The following is a 17,664-nucleotide window of genomic DNA, read 5'->3' on the forward strand; positions in this document are numbered from 1 at the left end:
TTTCTCTCTCATCCGCATTAAATTCATCGCATTCATTGCGATGAGTATATAAGAGGGAGAGGGTGCATTTCGTCCATTATCTTCACTTCACTTTCCTTTCCCTTTTAAGCGATTTCCGGCGAATACTCATCTTTTCCGGCGAGCATTCTCCTGAAACCGCTTTCTTTCATCTTTAACATTTAAAAAATGTCTTCGTCTACTCATGACCCGGAGGTTAACGTCGAGGAGTCCGACGTTTACCTCGAGAACCCGACGTCCACGTCCGATAAGGACGATAAGAGTACTGCTGGCGAGTGTCAGTGTACTCTTTCTGTCGATGTATACCATTACATCGTCAAGAAGTTCATGCTGGAGCCCTATGAGCCAGAGTTCCCGGAGGCCAACCAGACGATGTACGACGCCCCTAAGGGCAAGATAGGGGTTTACGCTTCGTTCTTCCTATATGGGAATCTAAGGTTCCCATTAACGAAGTTCGTATACCGTGTTTTGGAGAAACACGGTGTTCATCTGACAGAGGTGCACCCAATGGCAATTGCCAAAGTTCGCCATTTCGAATGAGTGTGCCGTATTTTGGGTATCGAGCCTCGAGTCGACCGCCTGATGACCTTCTATACTTGGAGGTGCATCCAGGGTTGGTATACCCTTGTCACTCGGATCAAGGGTTTGAAGATCTGCGCTACTAAGCGTAGTCTTCTTTCTTGGAAGCGGGACTTTGGACTTTTTCTACATTTCCGCTCGTGTCGTTCCCATCGCGATGACGTTCAAGAATGGGAGGGCACTTCCTAACCTTCACGCCTCCAATTACCAGGAGACGAAATGGTTCACCAAGATTTCCCAGATTCAGACTCCTGTTTATCGCTTCGCGGAGTCTGGGATGGTCATGCTTGGGATGAGCCGCGTGTGGAAGGATGTCGGGTCTGGGACGCCGCAAGTGCCCATCGTTCTCGAATACGGTTTGAACTATCTTCCTTTTGGTACGCCTCGTCTTTTGTGTTGGTTTAGGGTTTTCCTTCTAACATTTTTATCGTTTTTATTTCAGAAGGTAACAACTTACAGTCGCTCTTGCACCCGCGGCAGACAGGTGGTCCCGCGCGGTTGGGTACTCGTGACCTTGATGAGAACGAGTTGCCCATTTTGGAGCAGACTGCGGATAGATTCGTGGAGGTCTACCCGCCAAGCCACGAGATTTTAAGTGCCACTCGGCCAGGTAAGGAGTTCTTTAACCCTCGTCCTCTTCATGCTCAAACTTCTGCTGGAATTCCTCTGATCTTGTCATCTTCTGATGAGGGATCCGCAGATGGGCCTTTTATCGTAAGAAAAAAGAAGGCGGCTGGCGTGAAGGGCAAAACGAAGGTTGCTACCTTCGTTGACCTGGGGAATCAGTCTGATTCCGAGACCGAAAGTGAGAAGGCGGCGGGGAACCTTGGTGGTGGCGAGACCATTGTCTCAGAGATTGAGACTGTCACTTCCGAGCCGCCAAGCGTTGCGAAGGTAAATGGCGTGAAGAGGCCAGTTTCTTCGGGTCCATCTCCGCCTGTCAGGGCTTTCAAGATCAAGAAAACTAGTAAGTATATTTTTTGTGTACCTTTTCCGCATTTCCTTCCGCCTTTGTTTTTTATATCTTTGGTTTTTCTTTATGCAGGAGTGGACTTATCTGCTTTTGAGAGCGGTGCGGGAGGAAGTGGTTCAGGACCCACGACGATAGGTTTGGTCAACCTATCCGAGGCGATGACCCAGGCGGCTGCGCCTGTTTCTGGTACTGGTTCACTTGCTTATTCTGTTGGAGCAACTGTTCCGGTTATGACGTCATCTGTCATGGCTGCTGTGCCGACGATGGCGTCCAGTTTCGTTGCTGCGTTGAGCAGTTCAACTTCTCCGCCGGGCGTCAGTGCCATCTTTACTACATCATTCACCGGACCGGCGGTGACTTTTTCTGCGAGCTCATCTGCAGCGGCTACCACGGTTATGAGTTCATCTTAAATGAGTTCATCTCCGATGGTCTCTACCTCAGTGGCTTCTACAGCGTCACTTTCGGCGTCAACGACTACCTCGTCCTTGGCCGGTTCTTTAGGTATGTTTAGAGTTGGGACCTCTAGACTTACCTCTGTTGATGAGGGGGTCCAATCTTTGCCTCCTTCCCATCTCCTTGACCTCTTGGATGGATATCCTTTAGGTTCGGGTGATGGGTTTAGTGGCTATCGGCCTGTTATCGACCCTACAGGTGCGTGGGGTTACTTTGGCCTGTTATCCCTCCTGATTCATTTTTTCTTTAACTGTTTTTTGTTGCAGTTTCAGATTCCAATGAGGTCTATGCGCCAAGGTGGAATATCCGCCGAGGAACGACTCTCAGGACGGCTGCAGACTGCGTCGACTGGGCGCGCCATGCCGCTCCAAGTGGTGCATTGGGGGAGGCGACGGTTAGCTACCAGGAAGGCTGGTTGTCCACCGAGCTCCGAATTCTTCTTGCCCGGATGCAGCCGCGTGTCGAGTTACTTTGTCGTAAAAACGATAAGTTAAAGACTGCGCGTAGCTTGGAGGGGGCTCAGGTGCGATCGCTGCGGGAGGAGAACAAGAAGCTTGCCGCCACCGCTGCTGAAAAAGAAAAGGCCTTCAAGGATCTTGAGGCCGAGATCCAAGCTAGGCATGAGGCCCATTCCAAGGCTACTCAAGCTGTTAACGAACAGCTCAGGTTGGCCAAGGAAACTGCGCGTAATGCGACCGAAAGGGCCACCAAAGCTGAAGCTGTTGCTGAGCCTCTACGCGCTGAAAATGAAGAATTAAAAGCTAAACTGGAGAAGCTTCAGCAGACTCATGAGGCTTTGGCTTTGGAGGATGCCAAGAAGCTACAGGCGCTCTTGGATCAGAAGGGTGTGCTTGATCGCACTGAGCGCAAGCTTAAAAGCGTTGAGGAGGCTGCTGCCAAGGAAGTGCTGCTTGCCAACTTAAACAAGAATGAGGCCGAACGCACACGCGATCAAGCTCACGCTACCCTTCAAGAGGCTCTATCCAATAAGGATTGGCTTCTACGAGAAGCGTTGCCGCAGGTACGCATAGCTCCATAATTCTCTTTGCTTTTTGCTCTTTTTCTTTATACTTGGAAAACTTTTTTTTTTTTTTTGTAGGTTGTGCATCGGATTTTCGCGGACACATCCTATGATGATGCCATGAGTGTAGCCCTCAACGCTTCTCATGAGGATGGAGAGAAAGCTGGTTTCTTGCTTGGTCTAGGATTTGTAGAGAAAGGCATCCCGCCTTCCAAATTTCCTCTACACGATGTTGACACTGAAGCTGCCTATGACCAAGCTGTGAACCAGTATGCTGCTTTCTCTCATCCGGTTGTGGAGAAGGTTAATGAAGTTGCTGCTGCTGATGACGGGCTAGCTGTTCTCAAAGCTTTCATCGAACCGCCGCAGCCGACTGATGGTGCGGGTTCAAGTGGGTTTGGAGGAAGTGGTCCCGAAGCCTGAATCTTCAGAATCTTCCAAGCCGTTAGGATAGATTTGTACTTTTTGTAGGCGGGTAGATACCTAGCCATTTTGTAATGTTTGAACAGCTTTTATTGTGAATATAAATGTTTTGTTAATGCCTTGCCTTGTAAACATTATATGATTTGCTCATGCATATTTTAGTTTAACTTAGCAATTTTCTAAGTGTTTTGAATAAGTTATCCTTTCGACGCGTGTCAGATAATAGGTTAATGTTCTGTTTCCTCTATCATGATTGTGCGGGTAGAACCGTCACTTTCACTTAGTAGGATGACCGAACTTTATCTATGTCTGACCTGCGTGAAGGTTTTCCTCATCTTTTCCTTAGAAATTTTTACTGTTTATTTGTGTTTATGCGGGTTGTGCCGCTTTCCACACGCAACGACTTACTTCCTCCCTCACTTATTTATGCGATGAATACCGGCATATCAGTGTGGTCAGTTCATAAGTATAAAGGTAAGGCTATCAGCATCAATGTGATAAGGAGAATCATTTCCATTAGAAGTGGCTCTAGGCCTGTTCGTTACAAGTTTGGAATTGATCTACATGTAGCATCTGCGTAATTGAGCTCCATTCCATGTTCTTGGGATGGGGGTGCCATCGAGCCTTTCGAGCCGGTATGCGCCCTTTCCCAGAACTTCTTTAATAATGTATGGCCCTTCCCAGACCGGGACCAGCTTTCCTGGGCGCTCCTGGTTCGAAGCCTCGTTGTTACGCAGTATGTAGTCTCCGACATTGAAGTTGCAGAGTTTCACCCGCGTGTTGTAGTACTTTTGCATTTGTCGCTTGTAGTTCTCTTCACGCGCTGCGGCTAAGTCTCTGCGCTCTTCGGTTAGCATAAGGTCTAACCGTCTTCCCGCATCATTGTCTTCTGGTTGAGTTATGACTCTTGGTGAGGGTAGACCAATCTCGATTGGAACCATGACTTCAGTGCCATAGGTGAGGCTGAATGGGGTTTCGCCCGTGCTTGCTTTTTTCAGCGTTCTGTTTGCCCAGGGGACATGTGGAACTTCGTCCACCCAGCCGGATCTATGCTCCAAGAGTCTTTTCTTTATGCCGTCGACGATGCTCTTGTTTGCTCCTTCCACCTCACCATTACCCTGCGGGTGTGCCACTGAGGTAAAGGTGTGGGTGATTTGAAGCTCTTTCAGCTACTTTTGTAGCTTCTGGTCAGCAAAGTTGGTGCCGTTATTGCTCACCAAATTCTGTGGAAGTCCAAAACGACAAATAATAAATTCCCAAATAATTTTTTTGATATGTTTTGCGGTTGTTTGGGCTAGGGGTTTTGCTTCTATCCACTTGGTGAAGTAGTCGATGGCTACCACTAGGAACTGAACGTTCCCTGCTGCTGTGGGAAATGGGCCTGTCACATCGATGGCCCACTTATGGAATGGCCATGAAGAAGTGACTGGAACAAGTTCGTTCTTCGGGCGACGCGTGTTGGGTGTGTAGAGCTGGCAGTACCTACATTTTCTGATGTAGGCCAGCGCATCCGTGTGCATCCCCGGCCAAAAGTATCCCGCGTTGTTTAGCTTAGCTACAACTGCGCGTGGACCTGCGTGTACTCCACAGATGCCTTCATGTACTTCCCTTAGGAGGTAGTCGGCATCTTGGTCGTCAACGCATCTGAGGAGTGGGCCAAGAAAGTTACGCTTGTAAAGTATGTCATCAACAAGTTGATAGTTCAGTGATTTACAGCGTATCTTTCTTGCCTGTGTCTTTGATTCTGGTAGTACACCCGTCGCAAGGTAATTTATGATTGGCGTCATCCACGTTTCCGTGCCGGTTTGGATGACACAAATTTCCTTGTGCGGGACTGATGGTGCTCCAAGAAGTTCAACGCGGATGTCCTTTCCCAAGTGGGTGAAGGCTAACGATGCAAGCTTGCTTAACGCATCCACAGATTTGTTTTCGCTTCGCTTGATGTGCACAACTTTGCAATCGTTGAAATCGCGCATAAGGGTTTTTGCTTGTGCGAGGTACAGGGCCATTGTGTCGTTCACGGCCGTGTACGTCCCGTTTATCTGGTTGGCTACTAGCATGGAATCCACGTGAGCTTCCAAGTTTTTCACCCCCATCTTAAGCGCAATTCTTAATCCGGCCAAGAATGCTTCGTACTCCGCTTCGTTATTCGTACTTGGGAAATCCAGCTGGTTAGTTTCAACCCTGCGCCTGAACCTTCGTTGTTGGCTGCTCCATCAGTATAGAGTCGCCAGACATCGTTAATGTCTTGTGCTGGAGAGGGTTGAGCCTCTTCCTGGCACTCTTTTTCCCGCGAAGCGGGGACTTCTGCAATAAAGTCGGCCAAGGCCTGGCCTTTTATGGCTGGTCTTGGCTTGTACTTTATCGCGTACTCTCCCAACTAAATTGCCCATTTGGCTAGGCGCCCTGACAACTCGGGTTTGCTTAGAACGTTTGCAAGTTTGAAGTTGGTGAGAATGGTGATTGGGTGGCCTTGGAAATATCGTCTTAGCCTGCGTGAAGCCTGTACAAGCGCTAAGACTAATTTTTCCAGAGTGGAGTACCGGGTTTCTACGTCTGTTAAGACGTGGCTTACGTAGTAGATGGGCATCTGGATGCCTTTTCGTTATACTAGTAAGACTGCCCCAGTTGCTCTGTCTGTGGTGGAGAGATAGAGAATTAATTCCTCCCCCACTTCTGGTGCTGTGAGCGTTGGGAGTTCGATCAAGCGTGACCGAATTTCTTGAAAAGCTGCTTCCGCTTCTGGTGTCCAGCGGAAGTGCGTTTTCTTCAAGCAATTTCTCAATGTTGACACGAATGGGAACGACCTATCCGCATGGTTTGCCAAAAAGCGGTTAAGTGCGACTAGTCGTCCATTCAGTGTCTGAACCTGTTTGATGGTAGCAGGTGATTCCATTTTCATAATGGCTTCGACCTTTTCAGGGTTCGCTCTGAAGCCATCTTTGGTAACGATGACTCCTAAGAACTTCCCTTCTTCCATCCCAAAGGAACACTTGCTCGGGTTGAGCTTCATGTTTATCTTTATGAGCGTTTTGAAAGTTTCTTCGATGTCTTTCAACATCGCCTCTGGCTCGAGACTTTTGATGACCAAGTCATCCATGTAAACTTCCAAGTTCCTCCCGATTTGGGCATGAAACTCTTTGTCCATCAGGCGTTGGTATGTGGATCCGGCATTCTTTAGTCCGAATGGCATCATTTGGTAGCAAAATGTGCCATCGGGCGTCCGAAATGCGGTTTTATCCTGATCGTCAACAGCCATGTGGATTTGATGGTACCCTTTATACGCATCAAGGAAGCATTTAAGGCGAAACGGTGCTAATGAATCTACCTTAAGGTCAATTTCGGGTAACGGGTAAACAATCCTTGGGGCATGCTTTGTTTAGGTCTTTAAAGTCTATGCACATGCGCCACTGTTTGTTTGATTTTGGTACCATGACGGGATTTGCAACCCATGTTTGATATTTACTAACGCGTACGATGCTTGCGTCAAGGAGTTCCTTGACTTGGGTTCTACACGCGTTAGCCTGCTCAGTACCCATTACGCGACGCTTTTGTATGACCGGCGCAAACGCCGGGTCACACTTGAGCTTATGCTCAGCCTTACTTCGAGGTACACCAGTCATGTCAGCTGGTGTACACGCGAAGATGTCGACATTTTTTTGCAACAAGCGTTTGAGTAAGGTGCGTGTGGGATTAGTGATCGTTGGGCCAATGGTAACGGCCTGGTCAGGGTATTTGCCATTGAAGGCCCATTCTTCTGGCTCAGAGATGGTTGGTTTAGCCATTTTTGGTTTGGGTTTAGATGAGACGGATGCGATGCATACCTGGGGAATGCTTGTGATCATAGCAACGCCCTCGGCTGTTGGCCATCCCATCATCCCATGGACCGAAGACACCACGGCATTAAATCTTGCCATCCCATCTCTCCCGAAGAGAATGTCGTATGTGTGGTGTGGCTTCCTCATTACAACGAAGTCCACGTCTTCTGTGCGGGAGTACTTCCCGTCCGTGAGAGTGATGGGGAAAGATAGGATTCCCAAGGGGGTGTTTGTGCTGCCGTCGAACCCTTCCATCGAGGCGTAAACCGTTTCTAAGCGTTCTTTGTCTTCGTCGTCTAGCTTGTCGAAGAACTGCCTATACATGACCGTTGAGGAAGCGCCATTATCAGCAAGGGTGCGGGAGGTGATGTAGTGCCCCAGCTGGCTTTTGATGACTATAAGGCCTTCTTTGTTGGGCCCCCCTGGCACACGCGGGAAGCGCACTTCTGCTTCCTTCCACGCACTTGGCTCTGTTGTTCGTCGTTTTCTTCCGCTGATGTTGTTGTGAACCATGTGAATGCTGATGTCGATGGGCTTCCGTCCATTGCCCTTGTACCGGTTGTCTTTCCTCCCTCCGTTCTTGATTGACGCCACGAGGTGTGTGAGTTTCCCATCTTTGACGAATGTTTCGACGACATCCTTCAAGGATGTGCATTCCTCAGTGGTGTGGCCTTTTGTCCCGTGGAAGTCACAGGATTTGCTCTGATCAGCGTTTTGACGCTGTCGGATTATTGGAGCCTTTGGCCATGGGAGCCTCTCGGTGGCAAATATCTCGGTGACGCTTTTGGTGAGTGGCGTCCATCTGGGATTCCGGTTCGACGAGTGCATGTTGTCCCTTCCGCCTAAGAGAGGGCGAGAGCTGGATGAGGTGTCAAAGTTTATCCTTGACTGCCAAATACCAAGCTTCCTCTTTTTATTTTGTCGGGCGGTACGGACGTTATTTTCTCTTGTTCTCTGCGTGTAGAGGTTTGTGCTCTGGGGAAGATTTCTACCCAGTTGCTTCTCCGTTTCGGCAAAGCGTTTAGCTGCCGTCATGATGGCATCCCACGTGGATGGCATGCCATCTTTACCTGTCAACGTGCGGATGAGCTCTGGGTACTCAGCGCCCTGGATGAAAGCAGCGCGAACAAGATCTTCGCTTATAGTGCCTAGACTTAGCTTCTTTGAGTTGAAGCGAGTGATGAAGTCTAGCAAAGATTCGTCTTCCTCTCGGATGCAGTTGAGGATCGTCCATTGCTCTTCGGTATATTTTCTTTGTTGACTGAAGTGCTGGCTGAACTTGTGCTGGAAGTCTGCCCAATCATAGATGTGGTGGACCGGTAGACGATCAAACCACGCTCTGGCTGCCCCGACGAGCGTCATCTGGAACATGTAACACCATGTGGGTTCCGTCCAATTACTGACGGTTGCCCCCACTATAAATCTGTTCAAGTGATCGTCCGGTCAGATATGCCATCGTAAGTGCCTATGTTGGACATCTGTTTGGCACTCTTTGGAGCGATTGCTTCCGCAATGTCCCTTGCAAATTTGGACGTTCCCGCATTCGCAACAGTTGGTCTAAAAGTTTTGGAGAAGTCACGTGGGTTTCCCCCCGTGTTCTTTGGTTTGAAGGTTCCCTCGAAATTTCTTCTCGAGTGGAAGTCTGCTTCTTTACGCTTCCCTTTCGCCTTATGACGAGGGTTTGCGTCACTGTCAGATTCTTCCCAATCTTCATCATCCAAATACTCGTAATCATTGCTCATGTTGAGCTGTTGTCGAGTGCTTCCGAATTCGTCATTGGCCTGTTGGAGTGAACGTAAACGTTCGTCCAACTCGGCTTGGAATTCTTTCTGACGTGCTTCCGCCCAAGCTTTAACTTGTTCCGGTGTTTGTCGCGGAAGTCTCCTCTGTTGTTTCCCCAACTGGGTATCAATGAATCCCAGGAGAGGATTGTTTACTGCACTTGCCCCGGCTTGGGTAACCGGGGTAGTGTTCGTAACAATCGTGTATTCACCGGTGTTCCCCCCAGTAGCTGGGGTTGTGGTTACCGGAGTTTCTTGGTCACTCGGTGGCTTTGGCATCGGAGTCACCTTAACCATCTTTCCAGAAGTTTGAAAAAACTGAGAAAAAGAAGAATTAGTTCTAGCTTAATGCACGGATGGCGCCAATGAAGAAACACTAAGTGACCCCGGCAGATTAAGGATAATCTTAGGGTTAAGTAGATGTTTCCCACGAGGGTTAAGTCCGGCAAAGATGGTTATTCTTCTCAACCTGCAAAACAGACACCGTGAGCTCTCACTGAGAAGGGGGGGGGGTTCCTCCTTGTGACCACCCTCCGGCGTGAGAATCAGACTAGGTTGCTCTGAATATAAGTGTATATAGAGAGAAATAGCTAGAGAGAAGATGATGATACCGTTCCAAGGTGTTGGAGTATTTATAGCCGAAGGTAGGTTTCCAAGCAGGTACGGCCAGCTGTATAATATTCCTTTTCCACCAACTAGGGGCTACGTTCGTGCCACGATGGGAGTTGGTGGGTAGGCAGCGGCTGATAGTGACATTTTGTACTGGAGCGTGCTCCTCCTCGTACTACTGTCAGTGAGCTGTCACCCTGTGATTGGTTCATGGGCTGCTTTTGTCAGATCTTGTCTATTTGTCCATACCTTGGTAGGTATAGTACAAAAGATCTTCTAGAAGCGTACGGACTGACTCTTTTTGGCGGGAATATTCCCGCCTTGCTCATTCCTTCTTCAGGTGACATTGCTGAAGTATAAGAGTTAGTGCCTTATGCGTGTAGCCTTACTGTTAGTGCGGGTAGCCTTCCTTCTTGGCTTGTACCCACAGCTGCGGGGACAGACAGGGTACTGTACCAAGGGAGGCTTTCCTGCGGGAACAGCTGGCTTACTGCGTGTAAGGTCTTCATCTCTCTGAGCATGGTGGGTCCTGCGGATCCAGTTGGTCTTTGCGCAGACGTACCTCTTCAAGGTGAGTCTTGCGGGTCCAACTGGGCTTTACGGGGACCTACCTCTTCAATAACTATGAATGAAATAAAGTACAAAACTAAATGCTATTTAAACTATGAATGAAATAAAGTACAAAACCAAATGCTATTTAAATACGCAAATTTGTTGGAAGGATGGTGACGTTAAATTTAAAATTGATGATATGTGATGCATGTAATCTTCACTTTCATCAACAATTTTTATACAGAACTAGTATGAAGCCCTCTGATGGTAGCGAGGTATTAAACCATGAAAAAATTATGTTGAAATGTTTTATCGAACCTAAGTGTAACGGGGCATCGGCCCAACGCTTTCCGGTGAGGCTTTAAAGCCGAACGAAAAGTAGACGTAAAAATGTTCAACCATGAAAGTGTGTTGCAACATTTCAACATGAAAAATTAGACCGAAACGGAACATATAAAAGAATAACTAAATCGACTTACGGCCAACGTATTCCGACGGTGTTGTTTAATAGGGGGAACTAAACGTAAAAACGTGCGACAATGTTGTTAAATGGGGTAAAATAAATATAAAAACGTTGAACCACATACATATGTTGTAACATGTTAACTCACAAAATCTGGACTGAAATATTAAACAAAAAATTTATAAACGATGAAAAATATTGGAAGCCAGAGATGAAAGTGAAAAAAATGATGGTTAATATGAAAAATGTTTTATGATAAAGTCGTAAAAAATAAAAAATATAGGGGTCAAAAGTGAAAGATATAAAGTAAGGGTTTAAACATAACAGTACAAAAAGAAAAAGAAATTAAGTTAAATAAGAAAAATATTAAAGTCAATAATTATGCAAGATACAAATGCATAATACATTGTACTGTTGATGAGCTTAGAATGATACTGGTATAGACCGGTACCGATCTCAAAAATATTGATTCAAAAATTAAGAATATTTGATACTGGTATCCAAATGTTTGGTTCGGTAACGGTATTTCATGTAAAATTCGGAAATACTTGTACCGTATCGATACCGAAAAGTCAAAACTTGATACCACTTCGATACCCGTACTAAAACGCTCATCCCTGCATTGTCCAACCGATGATACATATCAAAGTTGTTAAATGTATATATATAAACTAGCTTTTGAACTCGTGTATTACACAAGATTTGTCAAATAATAAAAATAAATAGGTTTTGTTATTTAAATTGTGATTCTCAAATATATATGAATTAATTTAATGTAGAGTTTATTGATATAAAAAACCAAACGGGTTAATGAAAAGTACTAAAATAGCATAATTTCGAAAACGTTGGGTGTTGATTTGCAATAAATTTAAAAAATGTACTAAAGTTGCGTTGTTGGTCAAACTTCAGGTATGAAAATGACAATATGTTATAAAACTCACACTATGTTATAACCCACTTGACAAAATGGTTTGACCCATAACTTGTGGATAGTTAAAATGAATGAGATGAGAGATTGAAAGTTGGGTGAACTATAAGCTTGACACATAAGCTTTAACATTTTCTTTTATTAGTATAGTAAGATAAGATAAGATAAGATAAGATTGCTAAAAAGTAAAAATGATTAGATAAACATCTCAGATTTGTCAATAAATTAAAAAGAATCTCATAAAAATATGGAGTTCAACTTTTTAGAGAAAAATATTAGTTTTTTAATTTAGGAAAATGTTTAATTACTAAAAAAGTTTAAACAATCACTTTAAAAATTTTTTTGTAGGAAATATCAACTACTCATTGTAAAATTTGAGAAATTCAATAACTCATATTTTACTGCTTTATTTGTAATTCATGTTAAAAAGAACGGTCTCCTATTATAAGTCATTAAGTTGAGTTGTATGCTAAATTAAAAACTTTATGTAAATGGTAAAAATTTAGGGGGTGTTTGAGATTACTTATTTTTACCAACTTATAATTTATAAGGTTTTTGAAAAGTAATAAAGTGTTTTGAATTACTTATATTGTGAGAGGAAAAGTTTCATAAGTTACATTTTTGTAACTTATTAACTTAATGAAAAGTTATAAGGAGGTAAAATAAGGAATCCCAAACACCCCTTAGCTTATTAGACTATGTGTTTTGATAACTTTTTTAATCCTGGAATGGTATTCAATAAATTGAATTATGCGCGTAATCCTATTTATATGATAACGTACTATGAGAATCGGAGATGAAAATTTTAGTCGTTATTGATGAGCACGCGATATGTGTGTACTGGGACGAGGTCTCTAACCACATGTAATATCTTCTCATTCCTCAACATAGGAAATCTGATACGATCCTACAATAATAATATTATAATTATTATTATTTAAGTTTATCTATTATTTAGTTTCCTTATTATATTATAACTAGGTTTCTTAATGTTTATCTTTTCCTATTTTATGTATTTGTTTTCCCTATAAATTGTAATTATTGTTTAAGAAAAAGAATAAGAAAGAATTATTATTTTGGGTCTCTTTTCTCTTATTCTCTTGTGTTTTTGGGAGACTGACAATTGTCTCGAATAAACCGTAACAATTGGTGCTTTCATCGAGCCTAAACCTAGATGGCTTTGGAAGAACTCTTGTGGGAGCATCCACAATTACCTCGTTTCACTGGATCTAATCCTGCCCTATGGATCTCTGAAGCTGAACGATATTTTCTCTTTTACGCGATCTATGGCGACGTGCGGTTTCCATATGTTGTTGAATCCTTTGCTGATGAACCATTCTGGTGGTTCAATGGTTGGCTTCGGAGTTCAGACTTCCTCACATGGGATGATTTCACTACAACAATGCTTACTCAATTTCACGTTAGTTCCGTCAATGCAATTGCCAAGTCTGATCATGAAACCATTGTTACGGAGGAAGTTACTCGAGGATTGGGGGATATGACCTTAGGTGGGCATACAACTAAATATAAGCAACAAAGTGGTAATTTGATGGTTAATAAAGATGCCAATCAAATTTACAACAATACAATTAGCTTGTTGGCGCGGACACCGTTAAAAGGTTCAATAAGGCGACCCGTGTTGTGCCCCTTGTGATGGTTCGTTGACATTGGCCCGAATAACACCGGAAGACTTGAGGACAAGGACGTTTTCAAGGGGTCGGGAATTGATACGATCCTACAATAATAATATTATAATTATTATTATTTAAGTTTATCTATTATTTAGTTTCCTTATTATATTATAACTAGGTTTCTTAATGTTTATCTTTTCCTATTTTATGTATTTGTTTTCCCTATAAATTGTAATCATTGTTTAAGAAAAAAAATAAGAAAAAATTATTATTTTGGGTTTCTTTTCTCTTCTTCTCTTATGTTCTTGGGAGATTGACGGTTGTCTCAAATAAACCGTAGCAAAATCAATCATTCTCATGGAGCTTATCCTGATCCAAGTACCCTTAAGTTTGGTATTCGAATTGTGTGCTCTGCGTTGGGGTGTGGTGAAAATGTGTATTTTTCTTGTGCACATTATTGGGATTGTTGTTGTTGAATGCCAGCTTTTAGATATGCTATGTACACATTTGATATGTTCCAAGTAGGTATGCCAATTCAAATAAGTGCCACATTTAGAATGGGGTATGAATTCAACGCCCATGCTATGATAACCACAAAGCGAATTAACCATCATATAAATGATGTAAACAAGTCGAGCTACTCGTAGGATATTCAATACATTTTTCTAGAAGCTTGGATTGTGTCAACTATCAAGCTTAAATGAGCTCTAGCTTCAATTATAACTCATTTAATAAATGAGCTCAAGCATGAACTTTAACAAATATCATAAGGCTTAACGAACTTTTCATTTGAATGAATATAATAATAACTAACATATTGAATTTTACATAACCTATTTTACACCAATTAATCCAAAGTTACATCTTTCTCTAGGTTTGAACCTGCAATATATGTTTTACGAAGCATGTGTGGCCTTCCTGGCTCCCTCTATCCATTCCCCGTAACACACATCCTAAGTTAATGGTTGGAATGCGAGACAGATAAATGGAATACGATATTGTGAGAAAATGAAAAAAAAAACGTTGTTTGGTGGTTGATGGAATGAAATCATCTATCATGCAAGGAATCATATTCCCTCTGAACACATTAAAATTCAAAATCATTCATCTGCACCGTAGTGTTTTTGTCAATTTCATTCCTTCTTTCATCCATACTTTCTTAGCACTACTGCCTGGCCACAACCGTTGTCTCCACTGCCACCACTATTATCGTCGCCATTAACATTTTTTTTTTCATTTTGGTAAATTTTGTGACAAAATATTTTTTGTCATGTGTATTTTCTTCCCGTGTCTTTTCCAACTTACCAAACAACACAAAGTAATGGTCATTCTATTCTCATAGTTTAAACAACCATGGCAATAAAATGGTGATGACAAATTTCATTCCATTACCCATTTCATTGTCTTGTCCATTTTACCCCACAAGTGAACAAGCATACCCTAATGGTATTAGGGGGCTCATAAAAAGTACCCAAATAACCTGATTCTCAACATCCAACCAAACGAGGACATCTCATTTTTTTTTACCAATGTACTCAAAAGTTTCCAAATTGGTAAGGATAGTGTTTCATTTATACCAAACTACTTGAATGTGTTCCAATCAATTATATGGTGTTCCGTCACACACAATTAAATAACCGACTTCGACGGTAGAAATTGATTATCTTTACCCATTTGATTGGGGTGTTTTTGGAGACGAAACCGATGTACCTATGGATTACCCGAAGGGTGCCCATAGCATCCTAGTAGTTGAAGTATACTTTTAGTTGATCATAAGAAAGAGCAAGTTCGAGTTAGTGTCTACAGCCTGAACCTAATCAGTAATGTTTTAAGATATTATGATTAAATGACTTTTACAAAGTTAAAAAGCAAGGGACCGTTCTAATTAGTGGCTCTCATAATCGGATTAAAAGTTTACACTCTGTTTCGCACTTGTGTGATTGAAGTTGGATATTTGATTGAAAAGAAACATAAATTATATGTTTTCAAATTAACCCGCTATCTAAAATACAAAACAAAATTATTTCAAGTGTTGAAAAATATTTCTTTATCTAAGTGACAAAATTTCATGTCGAATAATGTATAATAATATTTGTATATTTAGTAACTAAGTTAAAAACCCGTGTATTACACGGGCTGAGAAATTAAAATACTAAAATTCATATCTTAATATCACTTTTTTACCTCTTAACCCGTTGTTCCTCTTCTAATTGTCCATTTCTTCCTTTTCTTCAAAATAATCTCCTATACATAATAAACTGGTTTTTCATCAACTATGAAAGTTGATAATAGTATTAAAAACATAAAATATAATTTAAGAAACTTATGTATGTATGTTCCTACTCAAATATAAAATAACAACATAAGTTAAAAAAATTATATTTGTACTTTGAGTGGCATTTCATTTGTTTAAAAAGATTCTACTTTTTACCACAATTCACATATATAATAAATTAATTAATTATCTTTATAAATGCATTAGTTGTTCAATCAAATATACTCAACTTACTGACCCATGAACTATGAAACAGATGATGCGAAAAAAAAGTTATCAAGATGGTTAGAGATGGTCAACTTAATTGTATAAGCCATAGTTGAATTAATCCAAGGCAATACCGAGATGAGTTAATGCTCCAACAGAGACAGTAGAATTCAACTTTTCTCTACAAATATACATCAAACAAATTATAACAAATTACAAATTATGTCTTTGCATATACATAAATAAAATATTATGCGTGGAAAATAAAATTACTCATTTACCATTCAAAAGAAAGTATGATGTCATGAAAAAATTATTTGAAAGCCCAACCAATAATTAGCTTTGCAAAAATAACTCCATATAAATAAAAAATTTGGTTCACACTGCAGCAAATATATTGTTAGTTTGATTCATTAACATCAAACTTCAAAATACTTTTTCTAAATCGTGTACTTTACAAATATAATCATAACTTATTAATTCAAGAAAAGAAAACATATGCATACCCCGTTGCTATAGTTGATTATATGAACATTAGTCACTCAATAGAAATCAAAAACCTTCTTTTTGTCAGAAACTTTATTGGCAAAAAAACTTAGATTCAATGAAGTTATAAACTTTTTTCTCTTTAATTTTCCTAGGCTTTACAATTGGAAATTGGAAACCTTCTATCTGAGTACATATCAATTGGAAGTTTTTAATTGATAAATTAACAAATAAAACAACAATTATTTTGAAAATTATTATATTGATTAGATAATTGTATATATCTAGCCCATAACACCTAAATTAAATATAAATAAGTATAATTAGTCCAAGTTTTTCATTCATATTAAGAATTGTCTAAAATAAATAGGGCTTGTTAAGGAAGGTTTTAATTGTTTTTTTTAATTAGAAAAATTATGAATTCAAGGTTACAAGATGAGGGTGCCACTTGGCACAAAAATAAGCTAATTAGATGCCATGTGGCACTAACATCATTTTTGTTTATTATAATATTAGATTTTTTTTTCTAAAAACATAACGCCAATGAGCTTGTGGAGTGGTTGATAGTATGGTAAGGGACAATGGCGGATCCAAAAATTTTTTTCAGTGGGTTCACTGTTCGGATCAGTTGAACGGTTCACTGTTAGGGTCGATTTGACTATTCGGGTCGGTTAACGTTTATCACATTATAAAAATACGATGCAATTACAAAATCAAACATCATCCTTAGTAACTAAAATAACATATAATATGAATATGATGGTCTTTTCGAATTAAAAAAAAATTATTTTATAGTTGTCCTCTACGAGTTTTCATCTTTTGAAATTGCATCTTTGACCGAAACTTGTTGAAGGAACTTCCTTTAAAATGATGAAAATTCTATATATTTTTTTCAATACAGTGGCCTTTTCTTTTGTTATTAATAATTTCGATAACTAATCATGTGTTTCAAGAATCCTCTTTTAACCCTTCAGTCATTATACGTTCACAACCAGTAAAAAAATATGCTGGATTAAGGAATCGAACTAGGGTTCTTACAATAGAATAGAAGCATCTTTACCGCCAAACCATTAATCTAATTTGTCTATGTGTTCACTTATAATTTATATATGGGTTCACTCTCATATTTTGTATACGGGTTTTATATAAAATCCGAAAGTCAGTGGGTTCCCGTGAACCCGCACCCATGTACATAGATCCGCCCCTGGTAAGGGACAGACTTGGTGATTTATGTGATCCAGGTTTGATTTCTTCCCCTGTCATTATATTCAGCAGCACAGGGTGATGAGAGATTAAACGAGTAGATGACGTTCATTAGTTGGATTCTTAAACTGAACATGTTTTACCACACTACAGTATCATGCATTCGAGTGAGTGTTCACGAGTTTTGATCTTAAGCGAGCTTTTCCTCAAATCGAAAGACTAAATGTATAAAGAAAAATCAACA

This window comes from Bidens hawaiensis, unplaced genomic scaffold, assembly GCF_021521415.1.
Source record: "Bidens hawaiensis isolate Kalapana, Puna unplaced genomic scaffold, B.hawaiensis_p1.1 tig00034311_1, whole genome shotgun sequence".
In the NCBI taxonomy this organism is placed as follows: domain Eukaryota; kingdom Viridiplantae; phylum Streptophyta; class Magnoliopsida; order Asterales; family Asteraceae; genus Bidens; species Bidens hawaiensis.